The sequence below is a fragment of the Mastomys coucha genome, unplaced genomic scaffold (assembly GCF_008632895.1).
Source record: "Mastomys coucha isolate ucsf_1 unplaced genomic scaffold, UCSF_Mcou_1 pScaffold14, whole genome shotgun sequence".
Lineage (NCBI taxonomy): Eukaryota > Metazoa > Chordata > Mammalia > Rodentia > Muridae > Mastomys > Mastomys coucha.
In genome coordinates this window covers 112,869,050-112,895,290 of record NW_022196896.1, presented here as the reverse complement: position 1 = coordinate 112,895,290, position 26,241 = coordinate 112,869,050, and the positions used below count along the sequence as shown (strand labels likewise).

Sequence of the window (26,241 nt, the reverse complement as noted above, 5' to 3'; positions counted from 1 at the left end):
TTTTTTTTTTTTTAAGGGCAGGAGCTTTAAACATATATACTCTGAGTGAATAGGCAATGTTTCCCTCAGAAGACTTGAGTTATTAAATGAAACCATCAGTGGTCAGGGATGCCCCAAAGCTCCAAAATAACAGAAGCAATGGTCATTGCTCTTGGTTACCTACTAGAACAGCATGGTAAGATCCTATTACTGATGACACAATACTTTGGTTGTAAGACATAAAGAAATCAAGGTGGAACCAACCTGAAATTTGGCTTCCTGGTGGCTAGTTTTCATAGTGCCAGAAAGTGCTATGCAGGAGGAGAAAAGGTATTATACAGCAGTGAATCCTGAATGCCGTTAATACCCGTGCTAGGTATAATGTGTTCACTCATACAATAGTGGAGTGAAAGTGATGGAGGTAAACTGACCACTTTCTGACTAGACGCCTGCTCCAAAGGGAATCTATGCCTAGTACTATGAGCATGGTCAGAAGCCCATGACTCTCAGAATGTCCTAAGCCCTAGAGAGGAACCTACTACTATTGTTTTGCTAAATGGACGTTATAAAAAAAGCAGATAGGAAGAACCCTAGGACTTGCTGGACAGGCAGTCAATCCAAACCAGTGCATTCCAGGTTCAGTGAGACCTGTCTTTGATGATGATGATGAAATGATAATGACAATGATGATGGTAGTTGATGATGTGGAAATCAACAAAGGAAAATACCAAATATCCTCCTCTGGCCTTCATACTCATATACATACACATACACATAGAACACACAAATATATACAGTAATCACACAGTATACATCAAATATGTCAAAAAAAATGTTTAGACTAAAGTGCTTATATTGTTTCTGAAGTTGTTGCAAATACCAAATCACTGAATTTTACACTGATAATGCTGGAGCCAGGCATGCACATACCTATGGTTCCAGGTTATTTGTAATCCCAGCACACATGTAATCCCGACTAAGGCAGGAGAATCTGAGTTCAAGGACAACCTAAATTACAAGAGTAAGCCAAAATAAAACTGCTTCATCATCACTCTGAGTGACATATTACTACTACTGCACAGCTGGGAAAGGAGAGAAAGTGGGAAACTATGTTCTTACATGTTGTATGTAAAGACCAGGAGTGGCTCTCAGGTACACTCTTCAATTACTATTTACTTTTTGAGGTGAGGTTTCTTACTGAAGGTGGCCAATTTGGTTGGATTAGCCAACCAGCAAGACTCAGGGACCCTCCTGTTTCTACCTCCCCAGTGCTCAAACCATAGGCATGTACCACTGTACCCAGGTTTTAGATGATTGTCCTAAGGAATCAAACCTGGGCCCAATGCTTGCACGACAAGTACTTAACCAACATAGCCCCTTTTCCTTCTAACAGGTACAACAAAATCAGTACACTTAGATCACTGAGCCATCTCCGAAGTCCTCAAAGAGAGCTCTTTTTAAAAATATGGAAGCAAACTGGGCAGTGGTGGCGCATGCCTTTAATCCCAGGACTTGGGAGGCAGAGGCAGGCGGATTTCTGAATTCGAGGCCAGCCTGGCCTACAGAGTGAGTTCCAGGATAGCCAGGGCTATACAGAGAAACTCTGTCTCGATGAAACAAAAAAAAAAAGAAGAAGAAGAAGAAGCTGAGAGAGATGGCTGTCTGGTTAAAAACAATAACTGCTCTTCCAGATCTAAGTTCAATTCCTAACATCCACATGGCAGCTCTCAATTGTCTGCAACCCTAGTTCGAAGGAATCTGACACCTTCATACAGACATACATGCAGGTAAAAATAAATAAATAATTTTTTAAAAAATTGAAAATATCGTGCCAGAGTTCCTAAGAATACCATTTCTTTTGTTTATTTGAGAAAAGGACTGACCTCAGTCTAGCTACACCCAAGCTCTGCCTCATGAGTACTGAGATTACAAACAGGAGCCAATACATTCAGTTAGCATATTTTCTTCTAAATAATATGTAAGATTAAGAGCTTCACAATGGATGTGCTAAATCCAATTAAACTCATAGTATATCCCAAATTATCAAGCAAGACTACAGACTATTAAAAAAACAAACAAACAAGTACTTCCGCATATCAATCAGCCCTGTACTTCACTGCCATAATCTATTTAGTATGTTTTGTACAAGAATGTGAAAGTAACCACCTGGTTACCAAATAAAGCTGTATCAATTTTTTTAAGCTTTTTGTAATACAACACATTTAGGAACTGAAGAGATTGCTCAGTGGTTAAGAACACTTGCTGTTCTTGCAAAGGACACGGGTACAGTTTCCAACACCCACACGGTGGCTCACGACTGTCTGTAACTACTATTTCAGGGGATCCAATGCCCTCTTCAGGTCTCTGCAGGTACCAGGAACACTTGTGGTGCACATACATATGTATGTGCGCATGTATATATGCACACATATACACACATGTATTCATGCAGGCAAAACACCAATGCACATAAAATAAAAATAAATTTTTAAAAATTGAAAATTCTGTGCCAGAGGTCCTAAGAACTGACCACATAGCCTAGTCAACACTCAAGCTCTGCCTCATGAGTACCTAAGAACTGACCACATAGCCCAGTCCACACCCAAGCTCTGCCTCATGAATACCTAAGAACTGACCACATAGCCCAGTCGACACCCAAGCTGTCTCACAAGTACAGAGATCACAAATGTGTGCCAATACATTCAGAGAGTCTATTTTCTGCTAAATAACATTTAAGATTAAGAGCGTCACAGTGTTTTAATCTTTTTGTTGCTATTGTTTGTTGTTGTTTTCTATGTAGATCTCACCGTGTAGCGCTGGCTGTCCTAGAACTTGCTCTGCAGACCAGGCTGGCCTCAAACTCAAGAGATCCACCTGCCTCTATCTCCCAACCACTTGCACTAAAGACATGCTATTTTTTTTTTAATCTTAAGGTTTTTAAAACCCCTATTTCAAGAAAATTTTTTCAAATGAACTTTGAGGGGACTTCTAACTACTGCAGAGAGGATCTAAATTTCTAAAGCAAGTTAGGGTTGGAACTAGACTGGATTTAAGGAGCAAGCAGATTCTGACCAAAATGAAATTACTTAGTATTTATGAAAATACTTTTTAAAAAAAAAATCACTTAACTATTTATTTTTCTATTTAACCTACTCCAAGGCATATATGATCACACACAGGCTTTCAAAGCACCAAGCCCCACTGGTGCTAACAACAAAGAAGATATAAACAATGTCTGAGACTGGGTACAGAATCAACTCCTGACAGAAGTCTTAAACTGGAAGAGAAGCCCCTAGACACAGGAAGCATCTAGGGACCAAATGAATGAGCAAGGAAATCCTGTTCTAGCGCACTTGATCATCCTGACTATGAACCTCACAAATATCAAATGCTCCAAAACCTCAATGCAGCTATCAATTATAACAAGGTTCCCTAGAACTACTTCCTGGTGTGAACACTTCTAGAGAACTCTAAGAACAATCAAAGCAATTAATTCTCAAAAGAGCAAGCAGAAGTGTCCCACTCCTTTAAGGCCTGCACTCAATTCTGAGTTCCGTACCCTTGATTCTTCATCCCAAGCAATACAATACAGTGAGTTTCTAGACTTCCATGTTCTGAAAGGACTGTCTTACATAGCTCCTCTGAATTACAAATTAGATGAAATAAAACTTACACCTTATCTCTGAAGAGTCTTTTCTAAAGCTATAGCTAAGTGCTGAAGTGAGAATAGTCTTCCTTTTTTATCTTTTATTTTTGGACAGGGTCTCACTGCATAGCCTTGGCTGCCCTGAGAAACTTATTCTGTAGATTAGGCTACCCTCGAATCTGCATGCATCACTAAACCCAAGGGCATCACTTCAAACCCACCTAGCCAGATGTGTTCAACTCAAAGCTCTATAAGCCTTCTGGCCATTGGGAAATAGCTCTGAATTTGTAAACTTGGGGTGTGAAGCTGACTCTGGATTCTGCTTTGCCAAGGTCCTCTGTCTCTCTAGATGGCCTTTCTCTTAAAACCAGTTCTTCAAGCCACATCTTTAATATCCAACACTCAGGAGGCAGAGGCAGTGGGATCTCTGTGAGGCCAACCTGTTCTACAAATCCAGTTCCAGGACAGCCAGGGCAGTTATACAGACAAATCCTGTCTCAAAAAAACCAAAACAAAACAAAACAAAACAATGGTTCATCTTTCTACCTATGACTAGTACTGTCTGGATATTTTTGGCTCAAACTTTTCTGTTTCTCCTTTCCTAATTTTCCTCAGAATATCCATGGCTATTTATTTAACTGTGACTTCAAGTGCTGTCTTCTACTAAGTCTCTGTGGATAGAACTCTGCTCACTTAAAGTGCAAAGGGCACACAGGAAATGAGGACAAGTCTCTAAATAGACTGGGAAAAGGAATGTGGGAGGAAGGACTGGTCCACAATACCTCAAATTACAAACTTGGGGTTTTTTTCCTGTATTATTACTTTTATTTATTTTATTATTTATTTTTATTCTTTGTGTCTCATTCTAAATCAACTGAATTAGCCTACCTCAAAACAAACAATAACTGATAAGGTACCATAGCTTTTGAAAATTTTACAGGTCAATCACACTGAAAAGGTCAATCATGTGAAACTCCTTCCACTTCACCTAGTCATTTTCTCTCAACTACCACTAACTCTTAAAGAATCTTCTCACATCATTTCAATAGTCTGAATATTTTTTTTTTTTTTTTTTTTTTTTTTGGTTTGTCGAGACAGGGTCTCTCTGTATAGCCCTGGCTGTCCTGGGACTCACTCTGTAGACCAAGCTGGCCTCGAACTCAGAAATCCACCTGCCTCTGCCTTCCAAGTGCTGGGATTAAAGGCGTGTGCCACATGATAGTATGAATTCTTTTAACTCACATCTAATTACAGGATTTCTAAGCTAGATAACGCATGAACACTGCAAAGGCAAAGGAAGGAATGTGTTCAAGGATACTTAGTTTGTGCTATGTAGCCAGACCCTCCTATCTCCAAAATAATTAAATTTTTTAGAAACCAATTTGCAAAGCTAGAGGGATGGTACAGCAATCAGGAGACATACTGCTCTTGCAGAGGAAAGTTTAGTTCCCAACACCCACAGAGAGCAGCACTCCACTACCTGTAACTCCACTTCCAGGAACTTGGGCACTCTCTTTTGTCCTCCCAGAGAGATGGAGGTAGAAGGATCAGGAGATCAGTCAGCCTCAGCTAACACTGAGTTAGAGGCTAGCTTAAGCTTCACAAGCTCTGTATTTAAAAGGGGGGGAGGGGGAGAACCTAACCTGGGTGAGGGGCAAGCATAGGAGACACATGCAATGTCTCTGTGCTGGAAGTTACAGGGAGAGAAAGGCCATGTGGTTAGACATCTGTAGCAAACAACTTTTACTTAACTCAATTTCATCCCAAGCTTTCTCCTCTGGAGAAACTATCACCGTGTTTATGCATATTCATGATATAATAATTTTAATAAGTCAATGATTACTCTTGCCTTCCCTTACTTAAGTTCTAACTTTGAAAGTGAAGATGTTAAAAACTCACAAAGTGAGCCAGGCGGTGGTGGCGCACACCTTTAATCCCAGCACTTGATAGGCAGAGACAGGCAGATTTCTGAGTTCGAGGCCAGCCTGGTCTACAGAGTGAGTTCCAGGACAGCCAGGGCTACACAGAGAAATCCTGTCTCGAAGAAACAAACAAACAAAAAAGTGTCTCTCCATACCTATTTATATGTTCACCTATACCAAGTGGAAAGGGGAAAGCTATTAATTTCCACAAACTAAAATTACACTATAAATCAAGGAAACCTAACATGGAAAATGCCCTGGGTTCTATCCTCAAGGACTCATAACAGGGCATAATGGGATATGCCTGTTATCCCCAGAACTGGAAAGATGGAGGAAGATCAGAAGTTCAAGGTAATCCTCAGCTACATAGCAAGATGGAGGATACCCTGGGATACATGAGACCTTGTATCCAAAGAAAATCCCATTATATCCTCTATTCTGACACATGCATTCTCAGTGTAGCTGAACAGACAAATTTCTAACATGTATACAATTAAGTTATAATTTTGTTTTAAATCGTTTAAAAAAATTAGATTTAATTATTTTATTTTCAGTATATGAATGTTTTGCCTGCATGTATGTATGTGTGCCACATGCATTATGGTCCCCAACAAGGGCAGAAGAGTGAGTCAGATCCCCTGAAACTAGAGTTACAGATGTCTATAAGTCACTATGTAGGTTCTGGGGACTGAATCTGGGTCCTCTGTAAAAGCAACGAGTGAGCCACTCTTAGCCACTGAGCCATCTCTCAGCAGTTTTTAAAAATTATATGATGTTTATAAAAACAGGTACTTCAAGTTTTTTGCCATTGTGAACAAACGCGACTTTAAACAACCAATAGTTATATTTTTAATACTGAACAGTTTCCCAAAATCAATTGATTCTCAAAATGATAAACACAATGATTTCCCTGGTTTACAGGGTTTCTCTGTGTAGCCCAGGCTGTCCTGAACTCCCAAGTGCTGGGATTAAAGGCGTGCGCCACCACCGCCCGGCGATTTCCCTGTTTTGAGACTAGATCTTACCAAGCAAATTAGGCTGGTCCAGAACTCATTACCCTCTATCCTCGGTCAAGTACTGGAATTACAGGAGCATACCACCATGATCAGCAAGTACAGTGACTTTAGAGAAATGCATTTCAAGTTAAGTTTAACATTACACACACTGTGCACTCAAGATAGTTGTCTATAAAGATTCCACATTGTAATTTTTGTGTCTTTCGAAGGATGGGTTCAGCAACGCCCAAAAGGCATGGTCCATGCTAAGCAGGTGCTCACCCCTAGTCTCACACTGCTACTTTTAACTTTTCACTTGTACCTTTAAAACAGATAAAGTTTGTAAGAGACAGGGTAAAGGAAATGTCTCAGTCAGTACAATGCCTTATAAGCAGTAGAGCTTCATTTCAAACCTTAGAATCCACATTTTAAAAGCCAGGCATAGTAGTGTACATTGGTAATCCCAGTGCTAGGGGGGCAGAGCCAAATGGATCTCTGAGGTTCAATGGCCAGCCAATTTAGCCTAATCAATGAGCTCAGGCCTATGAGAGCCCTAGTCTTTAAAAAAGAAAAAAAGAAAGAGGGACTAACAAGATTGCTCAGTGTGTAAAGGTAATTGCCATTAAGCCCAAGGGCCTGATTTTGATCCCCAGAACCCACAATAAAAGATTCCTGTAAGGTGTGCTGTAACTTCCACATGTGTGCTATAATACATATACACACATGGGTACACGCACACACAGAGAAACAAGTAAATTTTATTATTTTAATAAATGTGATTGGTTCCTATGGAGCAACAGCTGGTGTCTTCTGGGAACTACATTAAGTATGCATATATACAAACACATCTGGCCCACACATACGCACATGCACACAGACACAAAGACAGGGACTTGATACTATATTTAGATCATAACAGCAATTACACATAGCTAAGCATTAAAACATGTATTAGGGTACAGGAAGATAACTTTATGGGTGAAGTGCTTGCTAAGCACCAAACATGAGAATCAGACTGCCAGCATTCACATAGAAGCTGGTCATAGCAGCATCTAGCATCCCTGGGGGAAATAAAGGCTGAGAAAGAAGAATTTTGGGTACCTAATAGCCAGGTGAACTAAAATTGAGCTTTAAGCTCAATGAGAACCTGTCTCATAAAATAAGGTGGAAACCAGTATGGTGAAACACTAGATATTATATTCCTACACTCACTCTTGCTCTGTCTCTCTCATACCCACACAAAAACATAATAAGCCCCAGCACTTGGGAGGCAGAGACAGGAGGATTTCTGAGTTCGAGGCCAGCCTTGTCTACAGAGTGAGTTCCAGGACAGCCAGGGCTATACAGAGAAACCCTGTCTCGAAAAGACAAAATAAATAAATAAATAAATAAATAAATAAATAAACATAGACTATAATGAATATATTAATATATCAAAAATATTAAAGGGAAAGACGATTGTATAAGTTGGTGAAAAGTGCCTGTCTAGGATGTGTTAGGTGTAAGCTACTTCGCAGAACAAAAAAAAAAAAAAAAAAAAAAAACAAAGGTGAGGACCATTATTGATCAAAATTACTATGACAGCCCAAAAACTAGCTAAACAACTACTAAGTCAACATAAACAAATCCATTTCCAAAAAGTAAGACTGCCAATGCTGCTCATCTGGAAGAGTGTCCTAAGTCTTAAGTAGGCTAATACAGCTTAAAGATGGAAACTTTGTCAAGTCAAAAACAAAGGCACCTATATTACAATATGACAACAGTGTTCTTCCAAAACTATTTATCAAATGCCAACCAAACACTGGTCCCTGTTGAGTTCTGGGCTACGGAAGAACACTTCATTCAAGAAACTAAAGGGAATAGAGAGATGGCTCAAGAGTAAAGTACTGACTGCTCTTCTAGAAAACCTGGGTTTTCCAACACCTACATGGTGGCTCAAAACCATCTAGAACTCTAGTTCCAAGAGACCCAATGCCCCCATGTGCACCAGATACGTACATACATAGTACATAGACACACACGAAGGCAAAACACTAATACACATCAAACAAAAATATATATATATATTTAAAGAACTTCCAAAGCTCTCAAGAAGCAAGCAAGATTTTAACAGAACACAAGATTGAATGGATGAGCCGGGCGGTGGTGGCACACGCCTTTAATCCCAGCATTTGGTAGGCAGAGGCAAGCGGATTTCTGAGTTCGAGGCCAGCCTGGTCTACAGAATGAGTTCCAGGATAGCCAGAGCTATACAGAGAAACACTGTCTCGAAAAACTAAAAAACATTGAATGGATGAAAATCCAGGGAAGACTTAAATAGTTTAAGTGACAAAGGAAATGGGAAATAAAGTCCCAGCAGCAAGAGAAGAGCCTTGCTCATACTAAGCACAATACATGCAGCTCATCCTGCAGCCGCTACATAAAGGACAAGCTACAGGGGGCTGGAATGGTGACAGCTCAACCCTTGAACTGTTCTTGACATTATCTAGGTTAACAGTTTAATGAGGTATTTGTTACCAAATATCTTACTTTATATTAAAGAGATTTAAATCTTAATATACATGAGGCATTATAAATCTTGTAAATCAGAATCAATCTATTATCTTACAACTAAAAACTTAAAATAGAAGACCAGGAGGACCTGGAGAGATGGCTCAGTGGTTAAGAACACCAGCTGCTCTTCCAGAGGACCAGGCTTCAACTTCCAACACCCATATCTGCAACTCCGCTTCCAGAGGATCCGACACACAGACATACATTCAAACAAAACACCAATACACATAAAGTAAAAATAAATCATTACATAAAAGACTAATCTCACAGATCAATTTTAACTTAAAAATATTAGTTTTTGCCAGGCAGTAGTAAAGCATGCCTTTAATCCCAGTACTTGGAAGGCAGAGGCAGGTGGATTTCTGAGTACGAGGCCAGCCTGGTCTATGGAGTGAGTACCAGAACACCAGAGCTACACAGAGAAACCCTGTCTCGAAAAAAAAAAAAATTTAGTTTTTCTGAAAAGCACTATATTCATGTTCTTAAATATATAAAAACAAAACAAATGCATACACATGAAAAAGTGATAGACTGCACATGAAACGTAAACACTAGTTATCAGAGAATGACTGGTTGTGGGAAATACCCAACACCTATTTTTCCTACTTCAGCTCAGAAGGCCAATGCAGCCATCCTGGGGTAACAAAACCTTGTTTGTTCCAAAAAATTAAACATAGCATTTGCTATTAGTCTTTTGTACTATCTTGTCACAAATATGTTCAAATGAATTTTAAACTCATGAAACCCCATCTAATCACTAATAAAAAGTAAATGCAAATACTCCAAGTGTTTTCCTGCCAGAAAAATTTTATGAAATTTAAATGTTCCTGATGAGCAATCCTAAAAAAAGATCCAATCTTCAAGGTTTATGGGCCCTCTTTGTTTTTCTTTTACCTTGTACTTCTAATTCCCAATAAAAAGGTGTACTTTGGGAGAAAAGAACATCTTGACTAATTATTTTTTAAAACTCCAAACTGCAAAAAGGCAAAAGCCATTCTTCCTACTAGCAGGAACTTTATTACTTTATAACTGCCAGAGCAGAACATCCCTCTCCCAAGCTCTTCTCCTCTCTTAACTGCTTTCCCAGCAGGCCTAACTTCTAGAGAGTAACACTCAGGTACAGAAGTATTTAAGAATAAGTTTTCTAAAAGAAATGTATAACATTTCCTTTGGCCCAATGTAAAAATCTAATGGATTCAGATTACACTACTTGGTAAAACATAAGCAAATTACCTGACTGTATTAAAGTAAGAAATACAATAACAATATCTAGTAAAGACACCAGCCTAGTAAAAGCAACTGAGCAAAAGCAGGCAGAAGCACTACAAAGAAAGTTATGAAGACTACACCCAACACAATGTGAAAGACCACACAAGTGTGGATCCGAAACAATTAATGCTTCCTTACTTTTTGAAATTCTATCTGTTTACCTGTTGGAGAAAGAAGGACAGCATGCCAGTCCCAGGAACTGAATTCAGGTTATCAGGCTTGGTGGCAATCACCTGTTACGGCCTCTGGCCAGTCCATGAGTTTTAGATGTGTTTTGTTTTTAAACACTGTGTGTGTGTGTGTGTGTGTGTGTGTGTGTGCGCGCGCGTACGTGCGTGTACCCAAGTCACAGATTGAGTGTGAAGAAAAGAGAAAAACTGAATAATCCCAGTACTCAGAAAATGGCAACAAAAGGATCAGGAACATAAATACATACATACATACATACATACATAATGAAAAATAATAAAAATAAACATTTCTTTACCAAAAATTTTCATTTGGGTCAGGAGATGCATGTAGAAACCATTCATGGCAGTCACAGGAAAGCCTCGGGTGTTGCTCTTGAGGTACCATCCATCTTTTGAACCGGAATCTCTCACTGGCCTGATGCTTATGGAAATTACCAGACTGGCTGGCCAGCATTAGAGGATTATAGTCCTGGCCTTTTCTACATGGGTTCTGGAAACCAAACTCATTACGCAGCAACAGAAGTATCATCCAACTTTCAAAAAGGTTGTTTCATTAGTCTTAATTGTTTTGTATTATATATGTCTATGTGTAGATATGTGCATGCCTTGGGCACATTTGTGGAGATCAGAGGACAATCTGCAGAAATGTGTTCTCTCTTTCCACCATGTGGGTCCCAGTGATAAGGATTAGCAGGCTTGGCAACATTTACCTGCTAAGCTTCCTCAACAGCCCAAAAAGTTGATTTTTTTTTAAATTAAATGTAAGAGTTAAATGGCCCCAAGAAAGATAATTTAATTAATTAAAAATTCCTCAAGACGGAATGCAAGTGACATTATACAAATTTTGTGTGTGTCTTCATGTGTGCGTGCATGCGTATGTGTATGTGAAACAATTAAAGAAATAAGAGGTCACACATTTGAGAAACCAGGGAGAATGGGAAGAGTTCGAGGAAGGGGGAAGAAAAGGGAAAACAAAGTAACAATAGCCTAATTTACAATAGAAGAAATAACTACAATGGACATCAAGATGACTATCAAGAGTAATGAGGGGGGGAGGGGCCCCAAGCCTTTCATCCCAGCACTTGAAGCAGAGGCTGACTGATTTCTGAGTTTGAGGCCAGCCTGGTCTACAGAGTGAGTTCCAGGACAGCCACGGCTATACAGAGAAACCCAGTCTTGAGGGGAAAAAAAAGTGTAATATGAAAAAACACACTATCAGTGTGTCCACCCCACCCCTTTTTTTTGAGACAGGGCCTCACTTTGCCTCAACTAGCCTGGAACTTACTAGACCAGGCTAACCTTGAATTCAAGAGATCCATCTGCCTCTTCTACCTCCTAAGTGGTCTATTAGTATGATATACATGGCACTTTCTACCCTGTGGTCTCCTAAAAACCTACAAACTCCATCAAATCATAAGAAAAATACCAGACAAACTCTAATAAAGTTCTGTAGAAACACCTGACCAGTACTAAACTCATCAAGGATGTTAAAACAAAGGAAGCAGTCAGAGTCAAAGGGTAAGGATACAAACTAAATGTCATATGGTGTCCTGCACTTATCTGCCAACAAAAAGTACCAGGTAAAACTAAACAGACAGGGAAAGAACAAATGACACATTTTAACAAAAAGGTGCCAATTTTGGCTTACTAACTATAATAATGTGCGCAGAAACAATGTCATCAACATGGGAGAGATCTCTATAGTATCCTCTCAAGTTTCTGTAGATCTACAACTGTTCTTAAAACTAAAGCTTATCATTAAAAAAAAAAAAAGAAAGAAACTAAGGCTATAACTACAAAAGTTAACTTTTTTGCATTTAATTCTTATTTTAGTTTGTTGGTATTTTTTTGGTGGTGCTTGGGTTTGATACAGTTTTGTGCATGCTAGATTCTACTACTGAACTACATATTTTGTAACATTTAAAAATAAAGTATGATTAACACATTCCCTCCAATAGTCTTAGCACTCAAGACAGACACAAGAAGATTGCTATGAATTTCAGGTCAGTCCAAACTACACATAAAGTTCCAGACCAGCCTGAACTACTAACTACTATTAAGTAAATAAATAAAATTCCTCAATCACACTGACCACAGTTCATTAAACATATTTGTGTATAGCTACTGCACTGGTTAATGGTGACTGACAGGACAGTCTATCATAGCATAAATCCTGTTTAACAGTGCTGGGGATTATTTGTAAAGGAATTATAAATGATTATAATTTCTACAAATCTGTACCTACTCAGCCCTAAAAACTTTCAATGAAGGCTCTAGGTTGAAAACTATGGAAACAACATGTTTTGTTTACACAAGACCCTGGATTCAATCCCTAGCAACAACAAAATTTAATCCTCAATGATAAGTGATTATAATTCAAACAAATTTTAAACTGATTTTAATCTAGTTCAATGTATGAACCAGAGAGTTTAGATGGTAGTGTTTGCCTTTCATGTATGAAGCCCTGGGTTCAGTCCCAAGCACCACACAGAACTAAGCCATACACGTAAACCTGGCACTTAGAAGGTAGAAATACAGGTTCAGAAGAAGAAGACCAACCTAGAATACATGTGGCCCTGTCTCAAAAAGAGGGAGCCAACAAAATCATAATTCAGTGTAAATATGTATATTTTGACATTTAATATTTATAATATCAAAGCTATTTTGACCATGGTACTGTTAAAATATTCTCTGCCTTTACTGAGTCAGCACTGTACTAACCATGCAATGAGGGTTACTATTACTGACACTGTAGCAACATTCAAATTAGTAAGAACAAACTACACTAGCAACCAGTCCATTCTTCATTGCTAGCAGCATACATCACAAAAGAAGAAAATAGTACCTTTTTTAAAGAATGCCTTGTTGAGGGGAAAAATAAGGATGCCTCATTTTGACAAGAAAAAAATTACTGTGTATGTGTTTTAATAATCTGTTTGATGAAACAGGAAATAAGCTAAAGCACTAACTTCTCCTGCACACCACTGTCATCAAGAAAGGTACAACTACTCAAGAGTTTTAGATCAACTAAGCTGTTTTGGTTTTTGTTTTGTTTTTTTCCCTTAAGGGAGATTGTTTCTGAAGAAACAAAAACAAAAACAAAACAAAACAAAAAAATAATCAGGTGACAAACAAATGGTTATCAGAGTTAGGTCATTTTTTCAAAGAAAACAAAGAGACTATTACCACAAGAAAAACAACTGATTTTGCTGGGACTTCAGTAACTTTTTAGAAGTAAACAGATCCTACTACAGTTTGAATACATCCCCCAAAGTTCATGTGCTGGAAATTTCCCCAACACAACTGTTCCAAGAGATGATTAAGTAAAGAAGGGTCTGCTCTCATGAATGTATTGATGCTATTAACAAGGGATGGGATGTGGTTAGTCATCACTAATATGAGTCATTATAAAAGCAAGTTCAAACCCCTCCTCATTCCCCTTGCTCTCTCTTACTTCTTGCCTTCCACCATGGGATGATGCACCCTAAACATAAGCCAATGCAGATGCTGCTACCATGCTTCCATTGTGGCTCACACCTGTGTATTCTGTTACTGCAGCAGAAATCAGACTAATGCAAGTCCTAAGATGAAAATAGAATAGAGGTAGGCAATGATAAAGTGTTTGCCTAGTATGTCCAAAGCCCTGAGTTAAATCCCCAGCAACTGCAAATCAGCATATATCTCAAAAGAAGAAAACATAATAAAAGAAACACAGTAATTTTAAAACAAACAGCCAAGTATGATGACACACATTTGTAATCTCAGTACTCAAAAGGCAGGAGAAACTAGCAGGTTCAAGGACAGTCTGGTCCACACAGTGAGTTCCAGGTCAGCTGGGGATACACATAAAATATCAAATTATAACACACAAACTCATGCACACACCCTGGAAAGCTTATCAAGGGGCATAAAAGATCAAGGTGGCCAACACAAAGATCAAAATGTGACAATGCATTTTTAAAATTGTATCCTTCTCAGGCTGGAAAGTTCCCTCAGCAGTTAAGAGTACTAGCTGTTCTTCCAAAAGATTTAACTCCCTGCACCCACATGGCTGCTCAAAACTATCCAATTCCAGGGGATTTCAACAGCCTCTTCTGGCCTCTTTGGGCACTGCACACAGAAGTACATGCAGTGGGATACAGTGTGACCTAGTTTTAAAAACAAGAACAGAAAAGAGACTTTAAATGGTGGTACGTTAAGAAATGGCTCAATGATTAAAAGTACTTGTTGCTGTTATGGAGGACCCAGGCTCTACTCCCAACACCTACACAGCAGCTCACAATAATCTCTACACCTTGCTCCAAGGGCTCCAATGCCCTCTTCTGGCTTCCTCATTCACCAGGCATGCATACTGTGCACGGACATACATACAGGCAAATACCTATACACATAAAAGTAAAGACAAACCTAAAATAAAGAGGTTTTTAAAAAAGATTTATTGTTTTAACTCTGTGTGTGCCTACATTCAAGTCCATGCATCATGTGCTACCTGGTGCCTCTGGATCCCCTGGAACCAGAGTTACAGATGGTTCTGAACCATGTGGGTGCCAGGAACCAAACCCAGGTTTTCTGCAAGAACAACAGTGCTCATAACCACTGAGCCCTCTTCTCCAGCCCCTAAAATAAAGTTTTAAACGGTGGTACATGCCTAGAATCTGAGCTCTCAGGAAAAAGAAGCCAGATGATCTCCACAAGCTCAAACACAGGATATCAAAACCTATCTCAAAACAACAACAACAACAAAAGCCAAGGGGGCTGGAGAAATGCCTTAGAAGTTAAGATCACTTAACTGCTCTTGCAGAAGATACAGGCTCAGATCCCAGCCCCACACTGAGGCTCACAAACATATTCTAACGCCCAGTTTCAGGGAATCTAATCCCCCTCTTTTGAACTCCTCAGGCACCAGGCACATATGTGGTGTACATACATACATGTAGGCAAAACATTTAACAAAAGAGCAAAAAACTACACTTCTAAGAAAATATATAGGGCGGTGGTGGCGCACGCCTTTAATCCCAGCACTTGGGAGGCAGAGGCAGGCGGATTTCTGAGTTCGAGGCCAGCCTGGTTGGTCTACAGAGTGAGTTCCAGGACAGCCAGAGCTATACAGAAAAACCCTGTCTCGAAAAACCAAAAAAAAAAAAAAAAAAAAAAAAAAATTGGTGCTGGTAAGATGGCTCAGTGGTTAAGAGCGCTAACTGCTCTTCCAGAGGTCTTGAGTTCAATTCCCAGCAACCACATGGTGATTCACAGCCATCTGTAATGGGATCTGGTGCCCTCTTCTGGTGTGTCCGCAGAGAGTGACAGTTTATTCACATACATAAAATAAGTAAATCTTTAATATATATATGTATATATATATAAAATTTTACACTCAAGATTTACTTATTTATACAGAAGTAACATTCATAAAAGCTACCATTCATTAAATGACTGCTTCATGCCAGAAATTGCTTAGACATTTTAGATTAATTCTCACAATTTCCGTAGGATATTTAAGGTTAGGAAATTAAGGTTCCAAGAGTTTAACTTGTCTAAACCTTCAGATAATAAGTTGTTTTCGTTATTGTTATTATTATTAATTATTATTACCATAAGAAAATTAAACACACATCTCTCTGGTTTTCACTATTTAATGATGGCCCTCAATACTGTGATGACTAATCTTTTTTTTTCTTTTTTGGTTATTTTATTTACTTACATTTCAAATGTTACCCCCCTTCCCAGTTAAACCTCCATTTCCTCCCCCCATTCTCCCTACTTGTATGAGGTGCTCACCCACCCACCCACCCACCTCCCACCTCAATACCCTAGAATTCCCCTACACTGGGTCATTGAGCCACCACAGGACCCAGGAGCTTCCCACCCATTGATGCCAGATAAGGTAATCAATCCTCTGCTACATATGCAGCTGGAGTGATGACTAATCTTGACTGTATTTGGAATCAACTAAAACCAAAGATGCTGGGCGCACCTGTGAGGGATTTTTCTTGATCAGATATTTGAAGCAGGAAGGCCCATTCTGAATGTATGTGGCACCTTCTGGGGACCATCTTCATAACCACAGGAAAGAAGGACAGCTTGTTCTTTGCCTACCTGTCTTCACTCTCACAGGTGAGTTCTTCTACCCTGCTGCTGCAACATGCCTTCACTGATACTAGACTCAACGTCTTCAGGACTCCAGTGCAGCCTGAAGATCAGCAACTCTCCAGGAATCCTTCCAGGCTTCAGGACTAGACTGAGACTGAGACATCCAGCCTCATGGACTGAACTACTGGGTCCTCAGCCTCTCCAGTATGGGAGGCAGAGGCAGGCAGATTTCTGAGTTCGAGGCCAGCCTGGTCTACAGAGTGAGTTCCAGGACAGCCAAGGCTATACAGAGAAACCCTATCTCGAAAAACAAAAAAAAAAAAAAAAAAAAAAAAAAAAAAAAAATGTCTCAAAAGAACATGCTAACTATTAAAGATGACTCTAATGTAATATTATTACCAACATTTTCTCTACTGCTTTAAGTATGCAAGTATTCCTTTATGTCTTCCTTTTTTTTTAAACGATTTATTTACTTATTTAATTATTTTTATGTGTGTGAGTACTCTGTAGCTGTACAGATGGCCGTGAGCGCACCAGAAGAGGGCGTCAGATCTCATGGGTGGTTGTAAGCCACCATGTGGTTGCTGGGATTTGAACTCAGGACCTTCGGAAGAGCAGTCAGTGCTCTTACCCGCTGAGCCATCTCGCCAGCCCTATGTCTTCCTTTTAATGAAAAAATAAAAATGTATCGTTCTAGAGCTGGTTGTGAAGGCACATACCTATAAGCTGAGGGAGGCAGAGGCCAGCCTGGTATGCATAGGAAGTTCTAAGCTAGCTAAAGCTATAAAGCCAGACCTTGTCTCAAAACAACTAAACAATACCCCCCACAAAAAAGAAAATCACTTCATCCTAAGAAAAACTAGGCTACCATCAACATGGCTGTGTTGCGTAATAATCTTACTCAAGCCCATGTTTTCAAAAGAGGAATGAATAAATACCCAGGGCCTATCAAAAATTGTACAGAGAACACATAGAAATGTTTATAAAACTCATAAAATCTGAATATGTCTTACCTCAATGTCCAGAGTTAAGAAAACAGATCATTGAGACAACTCTTCAGCTACAATCTGCTAACTAAAAGAGACTCTGGCCCGGGGAGATGGCGATGTCAGTAGCACACTTGCTGTGCAAGCATTAAGACCTGACTCTGAATCTTCAGCATCCACGTGAAAAGTCAGGTACAATGGATACACTTGTAATCTAGCCAATCTGGACAATTGGTCAGTTTTAGGTTTTCTAAGATCCTGCCTTTTTCTCAAACCTGTCTCAAACAATTCAGAATGATCTAATGTCAACCTCTGACCTTCACATGCACATATACACATGTAAAAATGTATCCATACCTATGTACATGGCATATACCAAAATATCTTTTAGCCAGTAAAGAAAGCATAGTAAGTTAAATTTGTGGCTATTGTTACATAAATGTACTACTTTTATTAGTAATTCCTAGGCTTTACATTTTTAAAAAAAAAATCTAGGTATGTGGACTGGAGAGATGGCTCAGCAAGTAAAAGCACCCGTTGCCACACTCACAATCTTGAGTTCAAACATAGTGGGAAAAGTATTTCCTTCCTCACTGTGGCACGCACACATGTACACAGAGACTAAATGTTACAAGGGTTTAATATATCTGTCTATGGAGAGGGGATATAATGATTTCTTTGTTTTTGAGACAGTGTCTCATTGTGCAGCTCTGGCTGTCCTGGAACTCACTATGTAGACCAGGCTGGCCTCTAACTCTGAGATCTGACAGCTTCTGCCTCTCAAGTGCTGGAATTCAAGGCAAAGTATCACTACACCTAGCTATAAAATATTTTAACTGAAAATTGAAAGTCAACAAATATATAATGCTAGAAAAAACATTGCACTAAAAAAAATTGCCATAAAGTGGGCATAGTGACACATGCTTCTTCTTAATTCCAACAGTTATGGAGCAAAGGCAAGAATATCACTCATGATCATGCACCAGGCAACTCGGCAATTCTACATAGTAGTTCAAGGCCAGTGGGGCCATACCATGTGATCTTATCTTCAAAAAAATAAACACAAGCTGGGCAGTGGTGTTCTGACCTCTACACACCTTTCATCCCAGCACTTGGGAGGCAGAGGCAGGCGGATTTCTGAGTTCGAGGTCAGCCTGGTTGGTCTACAGATATATAATAATAAATCATATGCTTAGACATATCAATGCCCTGGGTTAGACCCCTAACACCATACTAAAAACACTAAGTTTACTTCTAAATTTCCTAATAATTTATAGATTATATAATATCTAAAATCTATACTATGGTACTCATCTTCCCCACAGCTAAGTACTATCACTCTTTATTCTTGCTTCTTTTGTTTTGTTTTGATTTGTGAGAAGGGGGGGTTGGCAGTGAGGGGTATCTCACTACATAGTCCTAGCTGGCTGTGCAATAATATGAATATCACCTATAAATTCTGAATACAGCTTCATGAGCTTAATACTGTAGGAAGTATCAACAATTAAAACATACAAAAGCAATCAACAATTTTTCCACAAAATGTCACCTGTTTTTGTTACTTTGCTAAATTTCTAGCCTGGGCTCTCCCATCCCCAAATCTAGAACTTTTGTTAAAAGACTCAACTGGGGCCCGGCAGTAGTGGCGCTCGCCTTTAATCCCAGCACTTGGGAGGCAGAAGCAGTTGGATTTCTGAATTCAAGGACAGCCTGGTCTACAGAGTGAGTTCCAGGACAGCCAGGGGAAAAAACAGGGGAGGAAAAAAAAAAAAAAAAAGGCCTCAACTGGGGCTAACAAAAATGGCTCAGGCAGAAAAGGTGCATGTTCCAAGCCTGACAACCTATGTTCAATAATTCCTGGACATAGTATGGTTGAAGGAGGGAACCAATCCCCGGATGTTGTCCTCTGACCTCTACACAAGTGGCATGGCATTTACTCCCACACACACACTCACATACATATACAAAATAATAAATGTAATTTAAAAGAAGAAAAAAGGAAAGAACGTTAACTGGGAGGTTCTAACACAGATGCAAGGGAAGAATTACTAGGCTTCAATCTTCAAAATAATATGCATAAGGTGCGTCTTCAGGACATTTAAGTTCAGCAAGGCATATAAAAATTGTTCTAGAATGCTAGAACAGAAAAATGTCTAGAAGTTTCTACTGGATCTACCTTAGAGGAACTACCACTATACACTCTCTGAGATCTGCCACTAGTCTTAGAGGCAAACGCAGACTGTCAGTTCGCTGTACTTGTCCTTCTAGAGTCCAACCTTTGCCACAACTAGATGAAACAAAGGTGGAAAGCAAAGGAAATGCAATCCTTCCTATCTCCTTCGAAGGAGCTGGGACCCTGAGCTAGTCATCAGTTTGCTCACGTTGATCTGTAGCACCAGGGTGAAGCAGCCGTTTTCTTCTGTATGTTTATTAAAGCATGAAAGTCCTAGGTACATAAACACAGCTACAACAGAACAGGAAAAGAGGATGCTTACCACCAGTTGGGGGAAAGGACATGCCAGACATCATGGCTCCTGGTCCAAGTCCCTCATGAAGTAACATCTCTTGAAAATACCTTGGCCTCTCAGCACATTTACCCTCAAAACATTGTTCTTCCTGCTCCTTGTCATCAAAAACACTACAGTGGTTTAAAACAAAGTCACACTACGACCAATCCTGAAAGAGTACGTTATTCTGATTCATAAAGGATCTGAAAGGTACTAGAAGTTCCTTTTCACTATCTATAACCTCAGAAAAAAGTGGGACAAAAAAAAAAATTTGAACCCTAAAAGCAAAAGTGAACTGTACTATTTGGGGCTAGATAAAATTCAGTGGTAGAGCACTTACCTAGCACACATGAGGCGCTGGCCTGGATCCTTAGGGGACAGGGGACTACGGTCATAAACACACACTCTGTGCTTCCCTTAAACCTTACCTGTTCAAAAGTTGTGCTATCTCACAGCAAGAGGTTTCAGCAAATGTTTTCAGGTCTTTTTAACACTGCGAATAATAAAAAGTATCAATGTAAATCATCTAGCAGTCTCAGTAAACTGTACAAGAAAGTCTTTCTCATGAATGTATTTTACAGGAAATAGTTTCCAAGCCTGATTAAAATACTAGGAACATCTGGTATGTTTGTGAATGAGACCCTCTCTGCCCAACACAGTAGCGATGCCTATAGTACTTAGGAGACTAAGAAAGAGAGAATTCCTAGACAGTACAGCAAGACTGTCTCAGAAAACAACTAAAGTCAGCGACAAACTAGTCTGTCACATCTAGAGAATCTCACTAGTTCTACAGAAAGATGGAAAAAGTAGAGAAATTAAACTAAAGTCCTAAGTGGTTTTAGTGACAATGGCAAACACAACTTAGGAACTCAAAGTGATGACTTGAGGTTTCCCTTCAAAAACTGCTTTATAGGGCTCTGGTACTAACCTTTAAAGCATATCTGATGGAAGGGAAGAACAGCAGCCTCACAACAATGTGAGCCCTATGCAAATACCCGAGTCCCTGGAATCTGACTGGTGTAAAATGTCTAACAAGTAAAGGCGTGGCTTCAGGGGCTAAATCACAGCCTGCTTGTTTTTGAGACAGGGTCTCAACTATGTAATCCTGGCAACTCATAGAAATCCACCCACCTCTGCCTCCCAAATACTGAGATTAAATGCATCTATCACTGTGGCCTGGGCTATAGCTGCTTAGAACCTTAGTGACCCACAAGTGAATCTGCAGTTACAAAAGAGTGTTCTGAAGGACAATGTCAAGTAGTTTCTTGGCTAAAATAAAACGATGACGGGCTGGTGAGATGGCTCAGCAGGTAAGAGCACCGACTGCTCTACCGAAGGTCCGGAGTTCAAATCCCAGCAACCACATGGTGGCTTACAACCATCTGTAATGAGATCTGATACCTTCTTCTGGTCTGTCTGAAGACAGCTACAGTGTACTTATGTATAATAATAAATAAATTAAAAAAAAAAAAAAACCACTGACAAGAACACTGTCCAAGAAAGATCAAGCGTGGTGGCATATAGCTGTAAGCCCAGCACGGAGGAGGCAGAGAGGTAGGAGGGCCGTGCACTGAGGCGTGCCTGGACTATACTGCAAGAGCTTGTTTCAAAGGGCTAGAAAGAAGGCTCAGTGGTTAAGAGCAGTAGCTGCTTTTCCAGAGGACCCAGACTCAATTCCCAGCACCCATGTCTCCAATGCCCTCTTCTAGCCTCTACAAGCATCTGGCATACAGGATATACAGAAATACATGCAAACAAAGCACCCACACACACATAAAATAAACAGTAAATTTTTAGTTAAAATAAGTTGACAATTTTACAAACTGTAAGGAAACAACTTAAGAAACCCCACTTCACTTTTAATTCTGCAAAAAGACATATTACAATGTCATAAAATTCACCAGATAGCCTTAGAAAGCTACATTTTAAGATTTTTTTATTAATATGAACATTGGGGGGCAGGGTGTGCATGCACCTACAGAAGTGAGGAGTGCCTGAGGAGGCCAGAAGAATATCTGCTAGAGCTGACAGCTGTGAATCACTGGGTATGGGTACTGACTGAACCTAGGTCCTCCTGAAAAAGAGCAAGTGCTCTTAGCTGCTGAGCCATTATTCCAGCCCCATAAACTCTACATTTTTTAAAAGGAGAAAGAATAGGGGGTTGAACTAGACAACTCTCCTACAGAATTTAAGTTCCAAGGAATCTTCTAAGCACAAGTTAATAAAACCTTTCAGTTAAAAAAAAAAGAGAGAGAAAGAAAGAGAAAGAAAGAAAGAAAGAAAGAAAGAAAGAAAGAAAGAAAGAAAGAAAGTTTCTTAGTATAGAGAGGTAACCTTGAAAATTTGTTTTCTTGTTTTTTGAAACAGTCTCTCTTGTAGCCCAGGCCGGCCTCCAACTCACTACTTAGAAGGTTACCTTGATCTTCTGATCCTCGGCCTCCACCTCCCAAGTGCTGGATTACTAGGCTGTTTATCATGGCTGTTTAAAAAACTTTTATAAAATTAAGTTTGGTAACTTACAAAAATCTTCTTTTCTTTTCAGACTTCTTCCCTTTTTTCCTGACCTCACCCAATGAGGTCTGGGAAAACTCATGGTATCATTTTATATCCTATGGAATTAGTGTATTTTTCATTCATACGAGTACATGACAACATAAAAAACAATCTAGTCAAAAATACTCAAATCTGGGCTGGAGATGTATATAACTCCACAAAGTATATTTGCTTGGCAAAAATGAAGCTCTCGGTTTGATTCCCCAGCATAAGAGGAACATGGGGAGAGAGGCAGAAAGCACAGGCTGGTAACCCTGGAAACAACAGGATCATCAGGTTCAAGGTCATCCTCCACCACATAGTCCAAGGCTGGCTAGGACTAAAGGACCTCCTGTTTTCAGGGTAGGAGGACACAACTTGAGACAGTTCAGTGGTTCAGGCACTTGCCCTTAAGCCTGATGGCCTGTGTTCCAACTCCAGGAGCCTGTATGTTAGAAGGGAAAAGCCAGTCTTCTCCTATTCCCGTTGGTAACAAGATGTAGAACTCTTAGTTCCTTCTCCAGTGCCATGCCTGCCTGGATGCTGCTGTGTTCCTGCCTTGATGATAATAGACTGAACCTCTGAAACTGTAAGCCAGCCCCAATTAAATGTTGTCCTTTATTTAAAAAGAAAAAGGGGAAAAGCCAGTTTCACAAAGGTGTCCTCTAATCTCCACAGAGACAACACACAAATTCTTTTTTAAAACAGAACAACAACAATAATAAACATAAAATTAAAAAAAAAAATTCTATTTTAGATACAATTCTCTAGGGCATCAAAAATCCAATGGCAACTCTACAATATCTACCATAAAATACTAACAAGGGAGCCACTAAGATGGCTCAAGGGAGTAAAAGCACCCCGCTGCCATGCCTGATAAGCTGAGTTCAGTCCTTGGAACTCACACAGTGGAAGGAGAGAACCAACTTTCCACAAGTTTCCACTAACTTCCACTGGCACTCAATGGCATGGATACATTCATATACCCACATACATACATATATACACACCCTAAATAATGTAATTTTAAAATAATACTAATAAGGATTCTTATATGAGAGAAATTGGGATTTTTATAAGAATTAACAAAGCAATCTTAAGAAAAATTCACGAGCAGTGGTAACGCACGCCTTTTTAATCCCAGCACTTGGGAGACAGAGGCAGGTAGATTTCTGAGTTCAAGGCCAGCCTAGTCTACAGAGTGAGTTTCAGGGATCAGACGCCCTCTTCCGGTACGTCTGAAGACAGCTACAGTGCATGACTCTATAGCGAGCTGGGCCAGAGCAAGCGGGGCCAGCAGGGGTCTTGAATCCAATTCCCAGCAGCCACACACATAATGGCTCACGGCCATCTGTACAGCTTCAGTGTACTCATACACATAAAATAAATAAAATAAGACGGGCGGTGGTGGTGCACACCTTTAATCCCAGCACTTTGGGAGGCAGAGGCAGGCGGATTTCTGAGTTCGAGGCCAGCCTGGTCTACAGAGTGAGTTCCAGGACAACCAAGGCTACACAGAGAAACCCTGTCTCGAAAAAACCAAAAAATAAAAAAATTAAAAAAAAATAAACAAAAAAAAAACCAAACAAACAAATAAATAAATAAAATCTAAAAAAAAAAAAGAAAAAAGAAAAATTCAGCCAGTTTTGGTGGCACACAGTAGTATTTGCTAAAGAAGATGAAGGCAAGAGGATCATGAGTTCCAGACCAGCCTTCGCTACATATTTTTCAAGGCTGGCGGGTGATGGCATACTTTTAATCCCAGCTCTTGTAAAACAGAGGCAGGTAAGATCTCTAAGTTCAAGGCCAGCCTGCTCTACAGAAGATTTCCAGAGCAGCCAGGACTACACAGAGAAACCCTGTCTCAAACAAAACCCCAAAAGAGAGAGACGTTTCAAACCTAAAATAACATAGATTAATTAATTAACACCAACATAAATTGTAGATTCAACCTATGAGACTGGCCCAACTATAGAATAAAGCAGAAAGTACACAAAATTTAATAAACTAAAGAGAACCAAAAAAAAGTCATCAGTTTTTGGTTTTTTAGTCATCAGTTTTTTTTAAATGGCATAAATCACAGATCTTTGAGGAGGGCCAGGGATAAAACAATTTATTTTTCTACTACCAATATGTCTTCCACTGTGAAGGTCAACATAAAGAATACATGTACAGAGTATTAAAATGCTCTGTTCAATAACAGAGCAAATAAACTGATATGACATCAGAGTATAATTTTAAAATGTCATTTCAAAAATTGAGCAAGGGAACAGGATATAGATGTAATGAGTTAGAAGTCTACCTCAGCACCACCATCACTATGTCCTCTAGCTGCAAAGCTCCATTCATACTCTGCCTTGGAATTCCTATCTTCACATGACTTTGAAGCAAGTCTACTATCAATTATTTTTCACACAGTCAATCCATCAGCAAAAAAAAAAATGCTCCAAAAGTCAAAATACTAAATTTATCAGGTAAGTTAAAAAAAAAAAAGGTTATTAAATCACCCATTTATGAATATGTGAATAAGCTGGAAGGCCCTCATAAAAAAGTCCCCACCCTATTAACCAGCAAATTAATTTGAAATCTAGCTTAACAGGATAGAAAACATCCTACCTCTTCCTCCTGCTTCTCTCCCTTGCCTCTTGCCCCCTTGCTCTCCCTCTCTCCCCATTCCCTTCCCCCCTCTCTCCACATGGCCATGGCTGGCCTATACTCCTCCCCTCTCTCCTCTCTGCCTTTCTCTGCTTCTCCTACCCTCTTAACTCCCCTCCCCATGCCCTAAATAAACTCTATTCTATACTTAAAAAAAAAAAAAAAATTTCATTCTACACAAGCAAAATGATAAAAGGGATATTCACAGAATTTAGGAGAGCCAGTTAAATCTAGGCTGGACTGTATAGAATTAAAAGAAACTCTTCACTAACCAACTGTGGATAATTTGGGTTAATATATTGATTGATCTGATTATATTCCTTCATCACCGGTGTCTGAGAACAATTCCTCACTTCCAAATATTCTGAAATTTCCATTCTTTTTTGTTAGGCAATACTGAGGACTGAACTTGTATGCTAGGCAAGGGATCTACCCCTGAGCTATAATCCTAAGCTATATTCCTAGCTCTTCTGAGAATTTTAGTTACCATGTTACCAGGTAGTCCCTGAGCTTGCAAAATGCTCCTAGTCAGTCATGAAGCTAGGATAGAGACCCTTTTTTTAAAAGCCATTTCTTGCTAGGCAGTGTTGACAAACATCTTTAATTGCAGTGCTCAGGAGGTGGAGGCAGAGGCAGGAGTTCGAGACCAGCCAGCCTAGTCTAGAACAAGTTCCAGGACAGCCAAGGATACATCAAGAAGCCCTGTCTGGAAAAATCAAAAAGCAAAAAACAAAACCAAACAAGAAGCCATTCCTTTTTAAAAAGTATTTCCAGGCAGTCTAACACCAATCACATCTAAAAACTTACTTTTAAGAAATTCATTATAGGGGCTGGGGAGATGGCTCAGCGGTTAAGAGCACTGACTGCTCTTCCGAAGGCCCTGAGTTCAAATCCCAGCAACCACATGGTGGCTCAC

The 26,241-nt window shown here is 39.5% G+C and overlaps 1 protein-coding gene across 4 annotated transcripts in view; it reads right to left on the bottom strand.

The window, feature by feature from the left end:
* Positions 1–26,241, bottom strand: part of Gigyf2 (GRB10 interacting GYF protein 2) — a 127,107-nt gene that overhangs the window by 98,204 nt on the left and 2,662 nt on the right. For 3 of the 4 annotated variants that reach the window (XM_031368289.1, XM_031368291.1, XM_031368292.1), the window contains exon 2: positions 20,567–20,631. The exons of the other annotated variant lie outside the window; for it this stretch is intronic. The gene's annotated coding sequence lies outside the window, so the exon portion shown is untranslated. The remainder of the gene's footprint in view (positions 1–20,566; positions 20,632–26,241) is intronic. 4 annotated transcript variants of the gene reach the window in all.